Below are 17,523 nucleotides of genomic sequence, written 5' to 3'. Positions count from 1 at the left end.
ACAGTCTCAGCTCACTGCAACCTCAAAAGGCTCAAGTGATCCTCCCATCTTAGCATCCCCAGTAGCTGATACTACAGGCATATGTCACTATGTCCAGCTATTGTTTTTTTAATTATTTGTAGAGATGGGGTCTCATTATATTGCCCAGGATGGTCTCAAACTCCTGGGCTCAAGCAATCCTCCTACCTCAGCCTACCAAAGTGCTGGGATTACAAGTGTGAGCCACTGTGCCTGGCCAACTTTCTACCACTTCTTAAGCGAATCTGGGTTATTTATATTTTGCTAGAAAATCACATATTGCCTTAAAATTGACCTGTACATATTCTTTTACAATTTTTGAAATGCCTTTTGCATCTTTGCTAATTACTAATGTTGCATGTTTTCACTTTTCTCTTCTATCCCTAATTAGGCTTACTAGAGTTAATTTAATTTTAAGAATCAGCTATGTTATATCTCTTTTTTAGTTGTTTTCCTTTTAAATTAATTTCACTTTTATGAATTATTTCCTCCTACTCTATTTGTTTGTTTGTTTATTTATTTAAAGACAGGGTCTCATTCTGTTGCCCAGGCTGGAGTTCGGTAGCACAATCATGGCTCACTGCAGCCTTGACCTCCTGGGCTCACTCTATCCTCCCACCTCAACCTCCTGAGTAGATGGGATTACAGATACATGCCACCACACCAGGCTAGTTTTTTTTTTTTTTGTTTGTTTGTTTTGTACATAGGGGTTTTGCCATTTTGTTCAGGCTGGTCTTAAACTCCTGGGCTCAAATGATCTGCCCGCCTCGGCCATCCAAAGTGCTGGGACTACATAGGTGAGCCACCATGCCTGGCATGATTTTTTCTATTTCTTAAGTTGTATATTTAGTTATTTTCAGTTCATTTTTAACATGATCACTTTTGAAGCTATTCATTCTCTTTTAAATACAGCTTTATCTATGTCCCATAGGTTTTTTGTTTTAAAAAAAATATTCTCATTTTCATTATGTTTCAGATCATTTGCCATTTCCATCTTATTATTGCCTCACTGATGGTTTACAAGAATTAAAATTGTTATTAAAAGTATTTGCCTTTTATTTTTCTTTTAATTTATGCCCATGGGAACATATTCACCCAGTATAAAATGATACAATGTAAGAGGCCTGTGTGTCTCCCAGTACACAGAGCTCTCAATCCTCTCTCCAGCAGTAACAGATCTTACTAGATTCGGGTATTTCTTTTTAGGAGTATGAATATTCTGTGAAAATATGTGTTTTGAAAAGTACTCTTTCTTTTTTAAACTCTATTCTTTTCTCAATTATAGATTCAGGGGGAAAGCCATGCAAGTTCTTTACATGGTTGTATTATGTAATGCTGGGGTCTGCTCTTCTAGTGGACCAATCACCCAATAGTGAACACAGTATGCAACAGATAGCTTCTCCAACACTTGCGCCTTTACTGCCTCCCCTATTTTGTAGTCCTCAGTGTCTACTGTTTCCATCTTTATGTCTATGTGGACCCACTGTTTAGCTTCCACTATTAAGTGAGAACATGCGGTGTTTGATCTACTGTTTCTTCAGTAATTCAGTTAGGATAATGGCCTCCAACTCATCCATGTTGCTGCAAAGGAAGTTATTTCATTCTTTTGCATGAAAAGTATTCCTTAGCTTCAGTTTAATTTGTTCAAACGCCTCCTCAGGCCACTGATATGGCATGGTAGACTTCAGGAGTCTCAGGCTGATTCTCCTTTGGCTTTGAATCTCTAATGCTTTACACAGCCTGCTTTCTGCTTTCAACATTGTTTCTACAATTCAAATCTGAGAAACGTCCATAGAATAGACGTTTGTAGATTTGTAGAAATTTGTAGATTTCTGACATTGGTTTTATTTCATTTCCTGTGGAAGAATAATTGTGCTGTCACAACCTCTGGAGCTCAAGTCTAGAAATGGTATTAAATTAGCCTCCTTAATTTCACATGTAGAGCATCTTTATGTGACAGATCTCACTCTAGGTAGCGTTCTTTTTATGTATATTCTATGGTGGTACCAAGAGATAGTTGCAATTTTGCAACCCTTAAGCTCCTGTCTTCCTCCCCCAAACCATTACAAATAAATATTTATTCTAAGTCCACTCTATCCTACCTTGTTGACACCTTCAAGGCAATTTCTCCAGTAGCCTCCCCTTTATCCAGAGCACCAAAACTAAACACCTGCTGTGGTGGACAGCTCATGAAATGGCTCCTAATAATTCTCGCCAACTGTTATTCACATTTTTGTGTAATCCCCTCCCAGTATGCATGTGTGTGTATGTGTATTAGTGTGTGAGATAAAGCAAGTTGCCATACTGAAGAGACTCGTGTGGCAAAGGACTGAGGACAGACTCCAGCCAATAGCTAGCAAGGAAGCCCTAAGCCCAAGGAAATGAATCCTGCCAACAGCCATACAAAAGAGCCAGGGAGTGAATCCTGAGCGAAGTCTTGTGATGACTGCAGCCTTGTGAGAAATCCAGTATCAGAGGATCCAGAGTGTTGACCCACAGAAAGGGGCCCAAATAAATGTTGTTTTAAGCCACTAGGTTTTAGAGAAATTTGTTATGCAGCAATAGACCATGACACCTGCTTTTTCAAAGTTCCTTGTAAAACCCATGATGATTGCTGGGAGGTGTTTTTCCAGGAAATAATTCTGGAGAAGAGTTATATATGTCCCATCCAATCCCAATCAACCTATCCTCATCATCCCATGCTTTCTAAAAAGACCACATAAGCAGGTTTTGGAGATAGAAAAACAAAAGATGACAAATGTTGGGTTGAGAATGGTAGAGCTGGAATAGAACTTAAAAAGAAAAGTATCTCTACCACACACCCATTAGAATTGTAAACTAAAAATATTAACAGTACCAAGTCCTGGAGAGGATGCAGACCAACTTTATCTTTCAGACATGGTTGGTGTGGTGGTAAAGTGTTAGGCACTCTAGAAAACATTTTTGCAGTTTCTTATAAATTTAAACACACACTTACTCTATGACCCAGCAATCACATTTGTGGGTATTTCCTCTAGAGAAGTGAAAACCTGGGTTCATACAAAAACCTGTACTTGAATATTTATGATAACATTATATGCAACAGCCAAAACTTGATGTATTTGTGTTCTCTCAGAACACAGAACCAATATGGGGAGAGAGAAAGAGAGATTTATTTGGAGGAATTCGCTCATGGAATTATGGAGCCTACCAAGTCCAAAATCTTCAGAGTAGGCAGACAGGCTGGAGACCCGAAAGAGCCAATGTTGCACTTCATCTACAAAGGCAAATTGCTAGCAGATTTCTCTTTTGCTTGGGGCAAATCAGTCTTTTTGTTCTATTCAGCTAACTGAATGAGGCCTACCCCACATAATGGAGGGCAATCTGCTTTACTTAAAGTCCGCCGATTTAAATGTTAATCTCCAAAAACATGCTAAGAGAAACATCCAGAATGTCTGACCACATATCTAAGCATCATGACCCACTCAGTTTGACACATAAAATTAACCATTAAGTCCACCCTTGTCAACGGAACACACATACGCAAATATATTCACTTCAAAACATGGAGGAAATACTCAGATAATTGCATTTCTCATTTAGGTAACTGGTCATGTGGTCACTATGGTCATATGGTCACTGTGATTATATGGTATTTCTAACTACTTTCTTCAATTACCTATTCCCTACTCCCTTTGCCCTTACCAAACACCTCAGCTGGCTGTAGTTCTTTTCTTGGTGGGCAACCCAAACCTTCAACCCTCAAGTGTCTGGGCCTAGTAGTCCTGAACGAATTGGGTTGTGGTAGTTTTCCATTGATTTTAACCACAGGACATAGTAATACTAAGAGATACTATAAAGGATCACCTGTATTCCAGATATAGTCTTCCTTACCTCTATCGTAGAGTAGTAGTTCAATTTCCCCTTGGTAGTCCGGATCAAACACCCCAGCCAGAAATGTGGACTCCCTTCTTTGTCTGTTGCTTTGGAAGCATGAGGAGGCCAAAGCAGCCAGGCAGCAGTCTTAATTTCCAGTTCAATGAAATCACTGTTGTGTCTCCTGGTGGAAGCATCTCTCTTTGGAACTAAGACCTCTAGGATAGGAAAGCATAAGGTCACAAGAACAGGAAGCAAACATTTTGCTAGTAGGTCACTAGGGATAATGAGTGGTGCCACTACCAATTCCACCCCCTGATTTCTAGATCTATGGATCCTGGCTATGGGAGAAATGGCACCATATATTAGACACTGATTCCCAAGTGTATACAGCCTTTTAGGGAACCTTTCCCCACCTTGTATAGTTTTCCTTCTTAGTGGGCACTGTAACAGTCTTCAAAAGGCCATTCCACTATTCTGTCAAACCAGCTGATTTAGGATGGTGAGGAACGCAAATTTCATGAGCACGGGCCCATTGCTACACTTTATTTGCATGAAGTAATTTCGTTGATCACAAATAATGCTATGTGCAATGCCATGGTGGTGGATAAGGCATTCTCTAAGTCCACAAATGGTAGTTTTGGCAGAAGCATTTTGGGCACAGAAGGCAAATCCACATCCAGAGTAAGTGTCTATTCTAGTAAGAACAAAACCTTGCCCCTTCCATGATGGCAATGGTCCAAAGTAATCAATCTGCCACCAGGTAGCTAGCTGATCACCCCAAAGAATGGTGCCATATTAAGGGCTGAGTGTTGGTCTCTGCTGCTGACAGATTGGGCACTCAGTAGTGGCCATAGCCAGGTCAGCCTTGGTGAGTAAAAATCCATGTTTCTGAGCACATCCCATGATTTCTATCCCTGCCACCATGGCCACTTTGCTCAGGAGTCCATTGGGCAAAGACAGGGGTGGTCGAAAAAAGAAGTTGACTGGCATCCACAGAACAGGTTATCCTATCCTATCAATTTGAGTATTAAAATCTTCCTGTGCTGAGGTCATACTTTGGTGAGCATGACATAGGATGTAAATATCTTCACATTATTTGCTCACTCAGAGAGGTCCATCTACAAACCTCTTCTCCGGATTTCCTTGTCACCAATTTTTCAATCATATTCTTTCTCAGTCCCTGACCATCAAGAGTGGTATGTAATTGCATGTGTCCTTTGACAAGTAAATGAAGTAGTTAATTGCGTTATATCCAAATGAGATGACACTCACCAGTTAAAAGTAAGTGGGTTATTGATATATACAATGATTTAGATGGATTCCAAGGACATTATGCTCTGTGAAAGGAGCCAATGTCAAAAGGCTATATGTTCCATAATTCCATTTATATAACATTTGCAGTGACAAAATTATAGTGATGATGAACAGATTAGTGGCTGCCAGGGATTAGAGTTACGAGGAGGGTGTGAGTACTAAGGGGTAACATGAGGGATATTCTTTGGGCTGATGGAACAGTTCTGTATCTCGATTGTGGTAATGCTTGCATAATCTATACATGTGACAAAATGTATTAAAAATATGAATGTAAAAACTTAAATCCATCTATGGTCTATATTTGGGTTAAAAATATTGCACTAATGGCATTTTCCTGGTTTGGACAGTGTACTATGGTTATGTAAGATGATATCATTCAGGGAATCTGGGTGAAGCATATTCAAGAACTCTGCTTACACGTTTGCAACTTTTTATCAATGTCAAATTATTTTGAAATAAAAGTTATGTAAAATAAAAAGGCCAGGCATGGTGGCTTATGCCTGTAATCCCAGATCTTTGGGAAGATGAGGCAGGTGGATCACCTAAGGTCAGGGGTTCTAGACCAACCTGACTAACAAGGTGAAAACCTGTCTCTACTAAAAATACAAAACTCAGTCGGGTGTGGTGGCGGGCGCCTGGAGTCCCAGGTACTTGGGAGGCTGAGGCAGGAAAATTGCTTGAACCTGGGAGGCAGAGGTTGCAGTGAGCTGAAACTGTGCCACTGCACTTCAGCCTGGGCGATACAGACTCTGTCTCAAAATAAATAAAATAAGATAAAAATAAAAATGTCTTGACTATGCTTTTCTTTTTCTGGCTTGAGTCCATCAGTGAATTCGTGAGGAGAGTGTCATGATTGGTGCCCTAAGGAGGAACAGGAAGGAGTGTATGCTAAAACAGTTCTAGGATAGGGAACATACAATCAGATATTTTAGAATAGAAAACATAATGAGGATTAAATGCCAAAGAACTAGAACCCAAGCCAGAAAAACATCAAAAGAACTGGAAGATTTTTCTGCCACCTCTAGTTGAATAGTAGTAGCTTGAGATAAGATGTGGTAGAAAAATGAAACTTCATTTATATCTTTCACTTTCTCTTTATTAAATCTACTCCCAATATATGCTGATAGTGCTTTAAGTAGGTTCAGGTAGGTTAAAGATATATTTTTCCAGATTCTGGCCTACAAGGTGGGGCATGAACCCAGGGAAGCCTCTAATACTTCTCTCTAAGTGACTGAAGACTTCGTGCTAGGGTCAGCATTAACAAAGAGCGACATTTTCTCCATCACAAAATGTAAGAGTACAGAAGGCAGGAGAGCACCACCTTCTTTTAAATTATCCTTAATGATCATTTCCTAGGTGAAAGGCAAGTTGAATGTGGCAAAAGTGTTGGAAGGAGCTGATGTCAAAACTGTGGTTTTGTAGACTGTGTGTGTTAAAAAAGAAGGAAACTGAGGATTGAACTAAGTGCAAAAGCATTTGTAATGTCTACCATTCCTCAGTGAGTAGAAAAAAATTGTAATAAAATATGTCTTTGTGTATTTAAAAATTAAAAGGTAAGTTAAAAGGCTTTAAAAAATCATCTTTTTGAGGAAAGCTTTCATATCGCAGGCAACAAAAAAAGTCATTTTTATCCCATTATTATTAAGCCACTGATATAAATTTGTGTTAATACCAAAGTCAGTTATGTGACTGGAATGTAGGAATTAAAAATAGCAACTCTTCAAACTAAGAACAGAATTACTATTTGACCCAGCAACCCAATTAGTAGGTATATATGCAAAGGAAAGTAAATCATTCTACTGATACCTGCATTTGTATGTTCATTGCAGCATTCTTCACAACAGCAAAGACATAGAACCCAGATGCCTATCAATGATGGACTGGATAAAGAAAATGTGGTAAATATATAAACCATGGAGTACTATGCGGCCATAAAAAAGAACAAAAGTGTATCCTTTGCAACAGTGGGGATAGAGCTGGAAGTCATTGTCCTAAGCAAATTAATACAGAAACAGAAAACAAAATACCTCAAGTTCTCATTTAAAAGTGAGAGATAAATATTGAGTACACACAAACACAAAGATGGAAACAATAAGCACTGGGGATTCCAAAAGTGGGAAAGGGAGGGGGAATGGCTTGAAAAATTACATATCAGGTACTACGTTCAATACTTGGGTGATGAGATTAGAAACTCAAAGCTCAGAATCATGCAATGTATTCATTTAGCAAAACAAATGTACCCCCTGAATCTAAAATAAAATAGACAGGATTTTGAATGTTCTTACCACAAACAAGTAATGCATGTTTGAAGTGACAGATATAATTACCCTGATTTAATAATTAACCATGTACACATGCATTGCAACATTCCATTTTGCCCCACACTTATGTAAAATTTTTATGTATTAATTAAATTTTTTTTTTCTTTTGAGACAGAGTCTCTCTCTTGTTACCCAGGCTACAGTCCAGTGGCTCGATCTTAGCTCACTGCAACCTGTGCCTCCTGATTCCGGCAATTCTCCTGCCTCAGCCTCCTGAGTAGCCGGGATTATAGGCACCCACCCCCACACCCGGCTAATTTTCATATTTTTAGTAGAGACAGGGTTTCACCATGTTGGCCAGGGTGATCTCGAACTCCTGACCTCAGGTGATCCACCTGCCTTGGCCTCCCAAAGTGCTGGGATTACAGGTGTGAGCTACTGTGCCCAGCCAAAATTTTTTAAGAAACAAAAAAGGGAGGGGACTCAAGATGGCGCTGTGAGAACAACCCAGGATTGGAGCCCGCGTTGAATTCACAAACGGTGAGTCAGTGCTGCATTTCCAGACTGATCTTTGTTGCCCACAGAACGGGGAAACTCCCAAGTATAAAAAGACACGGGACGCCAGGCAGTAGGTCTGCCTGGCGAAGCCGGCAGCCGGGCGGCTGCGGCCGGCCCTACCCAGCAATCCCCACAGGGCGCGCTTGTCCGGGTGCCTTGTTGAACCGGCAACCTGAGACTTGAGAGGGCTGGACTTGAGACTGAACGAGACTTGCACAGTAGCCCAGCCCAGGGGATTGCAGGGACAGATCGTTTGGGATACCCAGTGGGACGAACAAAACCGCGATTTCAAACTATCCCGGGCAGACGGTCCGAGACGCTCTGTGGGGGAGGGGCGTCCACCACTACGGAGGCAACCTGCCCCAACTGATATACACGCCCACTGCTGAGGCAGCCAGCCGTTGCCGAGGCAACCCGCCCCACCTGAGATACACGCCCACTGCTGACGCAGCCAGCCGTTGCTGAGGCAACCCGTCCCTACTGAGATACACGCCCACTGCTGACGCAGCCTGCCGTTGCTGAGGCAACACGCTACAAGGAAGAGACTCCGCCGCAGGGCGTGGTGGAGACCACAGCAGAGCCGGCAGGAACAGCGCGAATCACACAACAGCAGGGCGGAGCCTCGGCAACCAAACAGTGGCTAGTCTGCCTTTGAGCTGGGCAGGACACCTGATCGGACATCCAAAAATAAAGCCCAAACCCCTCAACACAGAGCATTTGAGAAAAAAAAAAGGGTTGTTTAATGAGCTGTGTTGCAGCAGAATCAAACATAGCAGCCTAACAGCCCTGAATGAACAACAGAGTGCACAGCTCAGCAATTAAACCCCTATGAAGTACAAACTGTCTCCTCAAGCAGCTCCCTGACCCCTCTATATCCAAAAGACTGTCATTAGGCAGGCATCATCCTGGGACAAAGAGAGCAGAAAAAGAAACTGGTAGCATCCCTCGCTGTGCCACGGCTACTAGAGGTGCACCCCAGACAAGCAGGGTCTGGAGCGGACCTCAACAGTCGTACAGCGAAGGGGCTAGACTGGTAGAAGGAAATCCAAGCAACAGAAATACTTCATCATCAACATTCTGGGTGTCCACTCAGAGACCCAAACGAAAAGTCAGCAACTACGCAGAAGACCAGCGGACAAATCCACAAAGATGGGAAGAAACCAGCGCAAAAAGGAGGAAAACACCCAAAACCAGAACACATCGCCTCCTAGAAAGGACCAAAACTCCTCACCAGCAAGGGAACAAAGCTGGACGGAGAATGACTGTGACGAAATGACGGAATTAGACTTCAGAAGATGGATAATGAGAAACTTCTGTGAGCTAAAAGATCATGTATTAAATCAATGCAAAGAAACTAAGAACCTTGAAAAAAGATTTGAAAAAAGATTCGAGGAAATGATAACAAGAATGGATACCTTAGAGAGGAATATGAATGAATTAAAGGAGCTGAAAAACACAATACGAGAACTTCGCGAAGCAAACGCAAGTTTCAATAGCCAAATTGACCAAGCAGAAGAAAGAATATCTGAAGTCGAAGACCAACTCAATGAAATAAAACGAGAAACCAAGATCAGAGAAAAAAGCGCAAAAAGGAATGAACAAAGTCTCCAAGAAATGTGGGACTATGTGAAAAGACCTAACCTACGTTTCATAGGTGTACCAGAAGGGGACGAAGAGAATGAATCCCAGCTGGAAAATACTCTTCAGGACATCATCCAGGAAAATTTCCCCCACCTAGCAAGACAAGCCAACACTCAATTGCAGGAAATACAGAGAACACCACAAAGATATTCCGCAAGAAGAGCAACCCCAAGGCATATAATCGTCAGATTCAACAGGGTTGAAATAAAGGAGAGAATACTAAGAGCAGCCAGAGAGAAAGGTCGGGTCACCCACAAAGGGAAGCCCATCAGACTCACAGCAGATCTCTCGGCAGAAACACTACAAGCCAGAAGAGAGTGGGGGCCAATATTCAACATTCTTAAAGAAAAGAACTTTCAACCCAGAATTTCATATCCAGCCAAACTGAGCTTCAGAAGTGAAGGAAGAATAAAATCCTTTGCGAACAAGCAAGTACTCAGAGATTTTGTCACCACCAGGCCTGTTTTACAAGAGCTCCTAAAAGAGGCACTACACATAGAAAGGATCAATCAGTACCAGCCATTCCAAAATCACACTGAATGCTAAAGAGCTTCAACATAATGAAGAATCTACAACAACTAACAGGCAAAACAGCCATTTAGAATCAAAATGGCAGTATCAAATTCACACATAACAATATTAACCCTAAATGTAAATGGACTAAATGCACCAATCAAAAGACACAGACTGGCAAATTGGATAAAAAGCCAAAACCCATCAGTGTGCTGTATCCAGGAAACCCATCTCACATGCAAGGATACACAAAGGCTCAAAATAAAGGGATGGAGGAAGATTTACCAAGCTAATGGAAAGCAAAAAAAAGCAGGAGTTGCAATTCTCATCTCTGATAAAATAGACTTTAAAGCAACAAAGATCAAAAGAGACAAAGAAGGCCATTACATAATGGTAAAAGGATCGATACAACAAGAAGAGCTAACGATCCTAAACATATATGGACCCAACACAGGAGCACCCAGATACATAAGGCAAGTTCTTAATGACTTACAGAAGGACTTAGACTCCCACACAATAATAGTGGGAGACTTTAACACTCCACTGTCAATACTAGACAGATCAACCAGACAGAAAATCAACAAGGATACCCAGGGCTTGAACTCAGACCTGGAGCAAGCAAACCTGGTGGACATTTACAGAACTCTCCACCCCAAATCCACAGAATACACATTCTTCTCAGCACCACATCACACCTACTCTAAAATTGACCACATAATTGGAAGTAAAGCACTGCTCAACAAATGCAAAACAACTGAAATCATAACAAACAGCCTCTCAGACCATAGTGCAATCAAGTTAGAACTCAGAATTCAGAAACCGACCCAGAACCGCACAGCTTCATGGAAACTGAACAACTGGCTCTTGAAGGTTGACTGGGTAAACAACGAAATGAAGGCAGAAATAAAGAAGTTCTTCGAAACCAATGAGAATGAAGACACAACGTGCCAGAACCCCTGGGACACATTTAAAGCAGTCTCTAGAGGAAAGTATATAGCAATAAGTGCCCATATGAGGAGAATGGAGAGATCCAAAATAGACACCCTATCGTCAAAATTGAAAGAGCTAGAGGAGCAAGACCAAAAAAACTCAAAACCCAGCAGAAGACAAGAAATTACTAAGATCAGAGCTGAGCTGAAGGAGATTGAGATACGAAAAACCCTTCAAAAAATCAATAAATCCAAGAGCTGGTTTTTTGAAAAGATCAACAAAATAGACAGACCACTAGCCAGATTGATTAAAAAGAAAAGAGAGAACAACCAAATAGATGCAATAAAAAATGATAAAGGGGAAATCACCACAGATTCCACAGAAATTCAAACCATCATCAGAGAATATTACAAACAACTCTATGCACATAAACTAGTAAACCTGGAAGAAATGGATAAATTCCTGGACTCCTGTGTCCTCCCAAGCCTAAACCAGGAGGAAGCTGAAACTATGAATAGACCAATAACAAGGTCTGAAGTTGAGGCAGCAATTAAGAGCCTACCTCACAAAAAAAGCCCAGGTCCAGACGGGTTCACAGCCGAATTCTACCAGACACACAAGGAGGAGCTGGTACCATTCCTTCTAAAACTATTTCAAACAATCCAAAAAGAGGGAATCCTTCCCAAATCATTTTATGAGACCAACATCATCCTGATACCAAAACCCGGCAGAGACCCAACGAGAAAAGAAAACTTCAGGCCAATATCCATGATGAACATGGATGCAAAAATCTTCAATAAAATATTGACAAGCCGATTGCAACAGCAAATCAAAAAACTTATTCATCATGATCAAGTAGGATTCATCCCAGGGATGCAAGGCTGGTTCAACATACGCAAGTCTATCAACGTAATTCACCACATAAACAGAACCAAGAACAAAAACCACATGATTATCTCAATTGACGCAGAGAAGGCATTTGACAAAATTCAACAGCCCTTTATGCTAAAAACCCTCAATAAACTCGGTATCGATGGAACGTATCTCAAAGTAATAAAAGCTATTTATGACAAACCAACAGCCAATATCATACTGAATGGGCAAAAACTGGAAGCATTCCCTTTGAAATCTGGTACTAGACAAGGATGCCCTCTCTCACCACTCCTATTCAATATAGTACTGGAAGTTCTGGCCAGAGCAATCAGGCAAGAAAAAGAAATAAAGGGTATTCAAATAGGAAAGGTGGAAGCCAAATTGTCTCTATTTGCAGACGACATGATAGTATACATAGAAGACCCCATCGCCTCAGCCCAAAAACTCCTGAAACTGATAAACAACTTCAGCAAAGTCTCAGGATATAAAATCAATGTGCAAAAATCACAAGCATTCATCTACACCAATAACAGACTTAAAGAAAGCCAAATCAAGAGCGAACTGCCATTCGCAATTGCTACAAAAAGAATAAAATACCTTGGAATACAACTCACAAGGAACGTAAGGGACCTCTTCAAGGAGAACTACAAACCACTGCTCAACGAAATCAGAGAGGACACAAACAGATGGAGAAACATTCCATGTTCATGGTTAGGAAGAATTAATATCGTGAAAGTGGCTATACTGCCCAAAGTAATTTACAGAATCAACGCTATCCCCATCAAGCTACCATTGACTTTCTTCACAGAACTGGAAAAAACCACCATGAACTTCATATGGAACCAAAAGAGAGCCCGCATAGCCAAGTCAATTCTAAGCAAAAAGAACACAGCGGGGGGAATCACACTACCGGATTTCAAATTATACTACAAGGCTACAGTAATCAAAACAGCATGGTACTGGTACCAAAACAGAGATATAGACCAATGGAACAAAACAGAGGCACCGGAGGCAACACAACATACATACAACTATACAATCTTTGATAAACCTGACAAAAACAAGCAATGGGGCAAGGATTCCATGTTTAACAAATGGTGTTGGGAAAACTGGCTAGCCATGTGCAGAAAGCAGAAACTGGACCCCTTCCTGACACCTTACACTAAAATTAACTCCAGATGGATTAAAGACTTAAACATAAGACCTGGCACCATAAAAACCCTAGAAGGAAATCTAGGCAAAACTATCCAGGACATAGGAGTAGGCAAGGACTTCATGAACAAAACACCAAGAGCATTGGCAACAAAGGCCAAAATAGACAAATGGGACCTAATGAAACTCCACAGCTTCTGCACGGCAAAAGAAACAGTCACTAGAGTGGATCGGCAACCAACAGAATGGGAAAAAATTTTCGCAGTCTACCCATCTGACAAAGGGCTGATATCCAGAATTTACAAACAACTCAAGCAGATTTACAGGAAAAAAACAAACAAGCCCATTCAAAAGTGGGCAAAGGATATGAACAGATACTTTACGAAAGAAGACATATATGAGGCCAACAATCATATGAAAAAATGCTCATCGTCACTGGTCATCAGAGAGATGCAAATCAAAACCACATTGAGATACCATCTCACGCCAGTTAGAATGGCGATCATTAAAAAATCTGGAGACAACAGATGCTGGAGAGGATGTGGAGAAAAAGGAACACTTTTACACTGTTGGTGGGAGTGTAAATTAGTTCAACCATTGTGGAAGACAGTGTGGCGATTCCTCAAGGCCTTAGAAATAGAAATTCCATTTGACCCAGCAATCCCATTACTGGGTATATATCCAAAAGACTATAAATCGTTCTACTATAAGGACACATGTACACGAATGTTCATTGCAGCACTGTTTACAATAGCAAAGACCTGGAATCAACCCAAATGCCCATTGATAATAGACTGGATTGGAAAAATGTGGCACATATACACCATGGAATATTATGCAGCAATCAGAAATGATGAGTTCGTGTCGTTTGTAGGGACATGGATGAATCTGGAAAACATCATCCTCAGCAAACTGACACAAGAACAGAAAATGAAACACCGCATATTCTCACTCATAGGTGGGTGATGAAAAATGAGAACACATGGACACAGAAAGGGGAGTACTAAACACTGGGGTCTATTGGGGGGAAAAGGGGAGGGCCAGTGGGAGGGGGAGGTGGGGAGGGATAGCCTGGGGAGAAATGCCAAATGTGGGTGAAGGGGAGAAGAAAAGCAAAGCACACTGCCATGTGTGTACCTACGCAACTGTCTTGCATGCTCTGCTCATGTACCCCAAAACCTATAATCCAATAAAAAATTAAAAAAAAAAAAAAAAAAAAAGAAACAAAAAAATAGCAGCTCGTCTGCCCACAAATCTCATGACCCCTTCTGAACACAGGCCAATAAAGGGCTCTCTCAAAATGTTTTCTGATACATTTTGTTTGGTTTTACAGTTATTTGGGAGCATTAAGTAAGCTTTTCTCATTATGGCTACAAATTCATGATAATAATTTTCACTTTAACCCCCTAAATGCAAAGGTCATTTGTGCTACTGGGAAGAATCCTGCATAATTTGAAGGAGAAATTAAAATAGGCAAAGCTTTCAATATATGACTAAGGACTAGTGTTGAAGAGTGAAATTCACTCTTTCTGCTGTCTCATATTCTGAAACACACATAAACATGACAACTTTCACTTACAGCAGCCATAGCCCCAAGCTTATTTCATAATCTCCCAGGATATAAATATTACTTATGGAGGATTGTTTTGTTGTTGAGTTCACTGTTGAGTGTTGAGAACTGTTTGAGATATGACTCCTTCATCAGATATGTGATCTGCAAATATTTTCCACCAGTCTGCAGCTTGTCTATTCCCAGGGCAAAAATTCTTAATTTTGATGAAATAAAACTTACCGATTTTTCTTTTTTGCGTCATGCTTCTGGTGTCACAGCTAGAAATTCTTCAGCAAGTCTGAAGTCCTGAAGATTTTCTCTATGTTATATTCTACATTTTACATTTAAACGTTGACCCGTTTTAATTTATGTCTGAATGTGTAATGTGTGAGGTTTAGGTCAATTTTTTGTTTTGTTTTGTTTTTTTAACCCAGGATGCCCAACTACTTTAGGACCCTTTGTCAAAAAGGCAATTATGCCTCTATTGAATTGCTTTTGAACCTTTGTCTCAAATCAGTCGGGCAAATTTACTTAGGTGTATTTCTTGGTTTTCTTTTTTTTGAGACGGAGTTTCGCTCTTGTTACCCAGGCTGGAGTGCAATGGCGTGATCTCGGCTCACCACAACCTCCGCCTTCCCGGTTCAGGCAATTCTCCTGCCTCAGCCTCCTGAGTAGCTGGGATTACAGGCACGCGCCACCATGCCCAGCTAATTTTTTGTATTTTTAGTAGAGATGGGGTTTCACCATGTTGACCAGGATGGTCTCGATCTCTCGACCTCGTGATCCACCCGTCTCGGCCTCCCAAAGTGCTGGGATTACAGGCTTGAGCCACCGCGCCCGGCCATTTCTTGGTTTTCTATTCTGTTCCATTGATTTATTTGTCCCGCCCTCTGCCTGCCAGCACCTCACACTCCTGATTATTGTAGCTATATAATCCATTTTGAAACTGGGTAAAGTGATGCCTCCCACTGTTATGCTTCTTAGGGTGTTTTTTGATATTCTGCTTTCTCTGAGTTCCCACATACATTTTAGAAAAATGATCTCTATTTCCTAAATCTCTTGCTGTGATGTTAATGGGAATTGTGTTAAATCTCTGTATAAATTTGGAGACAGCTGGCATCTTTAATGTAGTATTCTAACCCATGCTCTCACTATATCTCCTAATTTATTAGCTTTTTTATTTCTTTCATCAGTGTTTTGTAGTTTTCATATACAAGTATTACGCATGTTTTGTCAGGTTTTATACATAAGTATCTCTGGTTTTTGGGAAATCGTAAATTGTACTGTATTTTAAATTTCAGTTTCCAAATTTTTTTTACTAGTTTACTAGTGTATAGAAATATAATTATTTTTTCTATGTTGATTTTGTATCTGGAGATCTTGCTGAACTCATTAATTTTATAATTTTTTTTCCTTTCCAATCTGGATGCCTTTTCTTTCATTTTCTTGGCTTCCTAGGGTAGCTAGATTTCCCATGTTATGTTCAGTGAGCGTGGTGAGAGTTGAAATCCTCACCTTGTTCCTGGTCATAGGGGAAGTGTTTGGTCCTCATCATTATGTACAATGTTAACTGTAGGCTTTTTAGAGATGGTCTTATCAAATTGAGAAGTTCCTATTTCTAGTTTTCTGAGTCTTTTTAAAAAATAAATGAATGCCAACTTTTGTTACATGCTTTTTCTATATCAAATTTTATGATTGCATGGTATTTTTAGACTGTTAATATGATGGTTTACACTGATTTCTGAATATTGAACCAGCCTTGATCTTGTATCTTTTGACCAATATCCCTCATGAACATAGATGTAAGAATTCTAAACAGATTTTTGGCAAATTGTATTTGTTTTCTATTGCTGGAGTCACAAAGTACCACAAACTTACTGGCTTAAAATAGATAAAATTTATTATCTTACAATTCTAGATGTCCAAAATCAGTTTAGCTGGCTGAAGTCAATGTGCTGACAGTTCTTCCCAAAGCTCTAGGAAGAATCTGTTTCTTTGCCTTTTCTGGTTTCCAAAGGCTAGCCACATTCTTTGGTTCATGGCCCTTTCCTCCATATTTTAAGCTAGTAGTGTAGCATCTTCAAATTTCTTTTTCTGCTTCTCTTAGTAGCATCACTCTCTTTCTTTAATTTTTCCTACCTCCCTCTCAAAAGAACACTTGTGGTTTCATCAGGTTCACGTCGGTAATCCAAGATAATCTTCCCACTCAAGATCCTGACCTAATCGTATTTGCAGATTTCCTTTTGACATATACAGTAACACATTCACAGGTTTCAGGAATTAAGGAGTCAACATCTTCAGGAGTCATTTTTCAGGCCACCACATTTTCTTTTTTTTGTACTGTCTTTGTTTAGTCTTGGTATCAAGGTCATACTATGCAGTCCCATTTTAAGTTTTGTACATTTTTATTACTCTTTTTATCTTTGTAACAAAATTCTGCTTTCCTGTGAGTTGGGACCACTGTGATGAATGCTTAGTATGGTAATGTTTTAATTGTATTCTTTTGGCATATAATGTAGTCACATAATAAACACAATTTTTTTTTGCCATCTAATTCAATAACAAAATCCGCACTTCATTGTGCCTGAAGTATGTGACATTTGATGGTCATTTGTTTCTTCTTTTCTTGTTTTGACTTGGAAAGTGTGTACTGGTTTCTTTTTTTTAATAGGCAGTAAGGCAGTATTTGTGTCACTTAAAATTCTGTCAAGTTGCAACTGTGTCATTGTGATTTGTACTATTCCAAGCAGTAGTGCAAAGTTACTAGAGCAGCACAGTCTCTTCTGTAACTACTCATCTACACTAATGTAGTGTGAAAGCAGCCATAACAATAAAGAAATGAATGAGCACCAC

The 17,523-nt window shown here is 40.2% G+C and overlaps 1 long non-coding RNA gene across 1 annotated transcript in view; it reads right to left on the bottom strand.

Moving 5' to 3' along the window:
* LOC128932176 (uncharacterized) overlaps positions 1 to 5,814 on the bottom strand; it is a 51,936-nt gene extending 46,122 nt beyond the window's left edge. The window contains exon 1 of the long non-coding RNA XR_008481671.2: positions 3,892 to 5,814. This is a non-coding gene — a long non-coding RNA (uncharacterized LOC128932176). The remainder of the gene's footprint in view (positions 1 to 3,891) is intronic.
* Positions 5,815 to 17,523: the final 11,709 nt, after the last annotated feature.

This window comes from Callithrix jacchus, chromosome 1, assembly GCF_049354715.1.
Source record: "Callithrix jacchus isolate 240 chromosome 1, calJac240_pri, whole genome shotgun sequence".
Lineage (NCBI taxonomy): Eukaryota > Metazoa > Chordata > Mammalia > Primates > Cebidae > Callithrix > Callithrix jacchus.
This window is presented reverse-complemented; position numbering and strand designations above follow the sequence as displayed.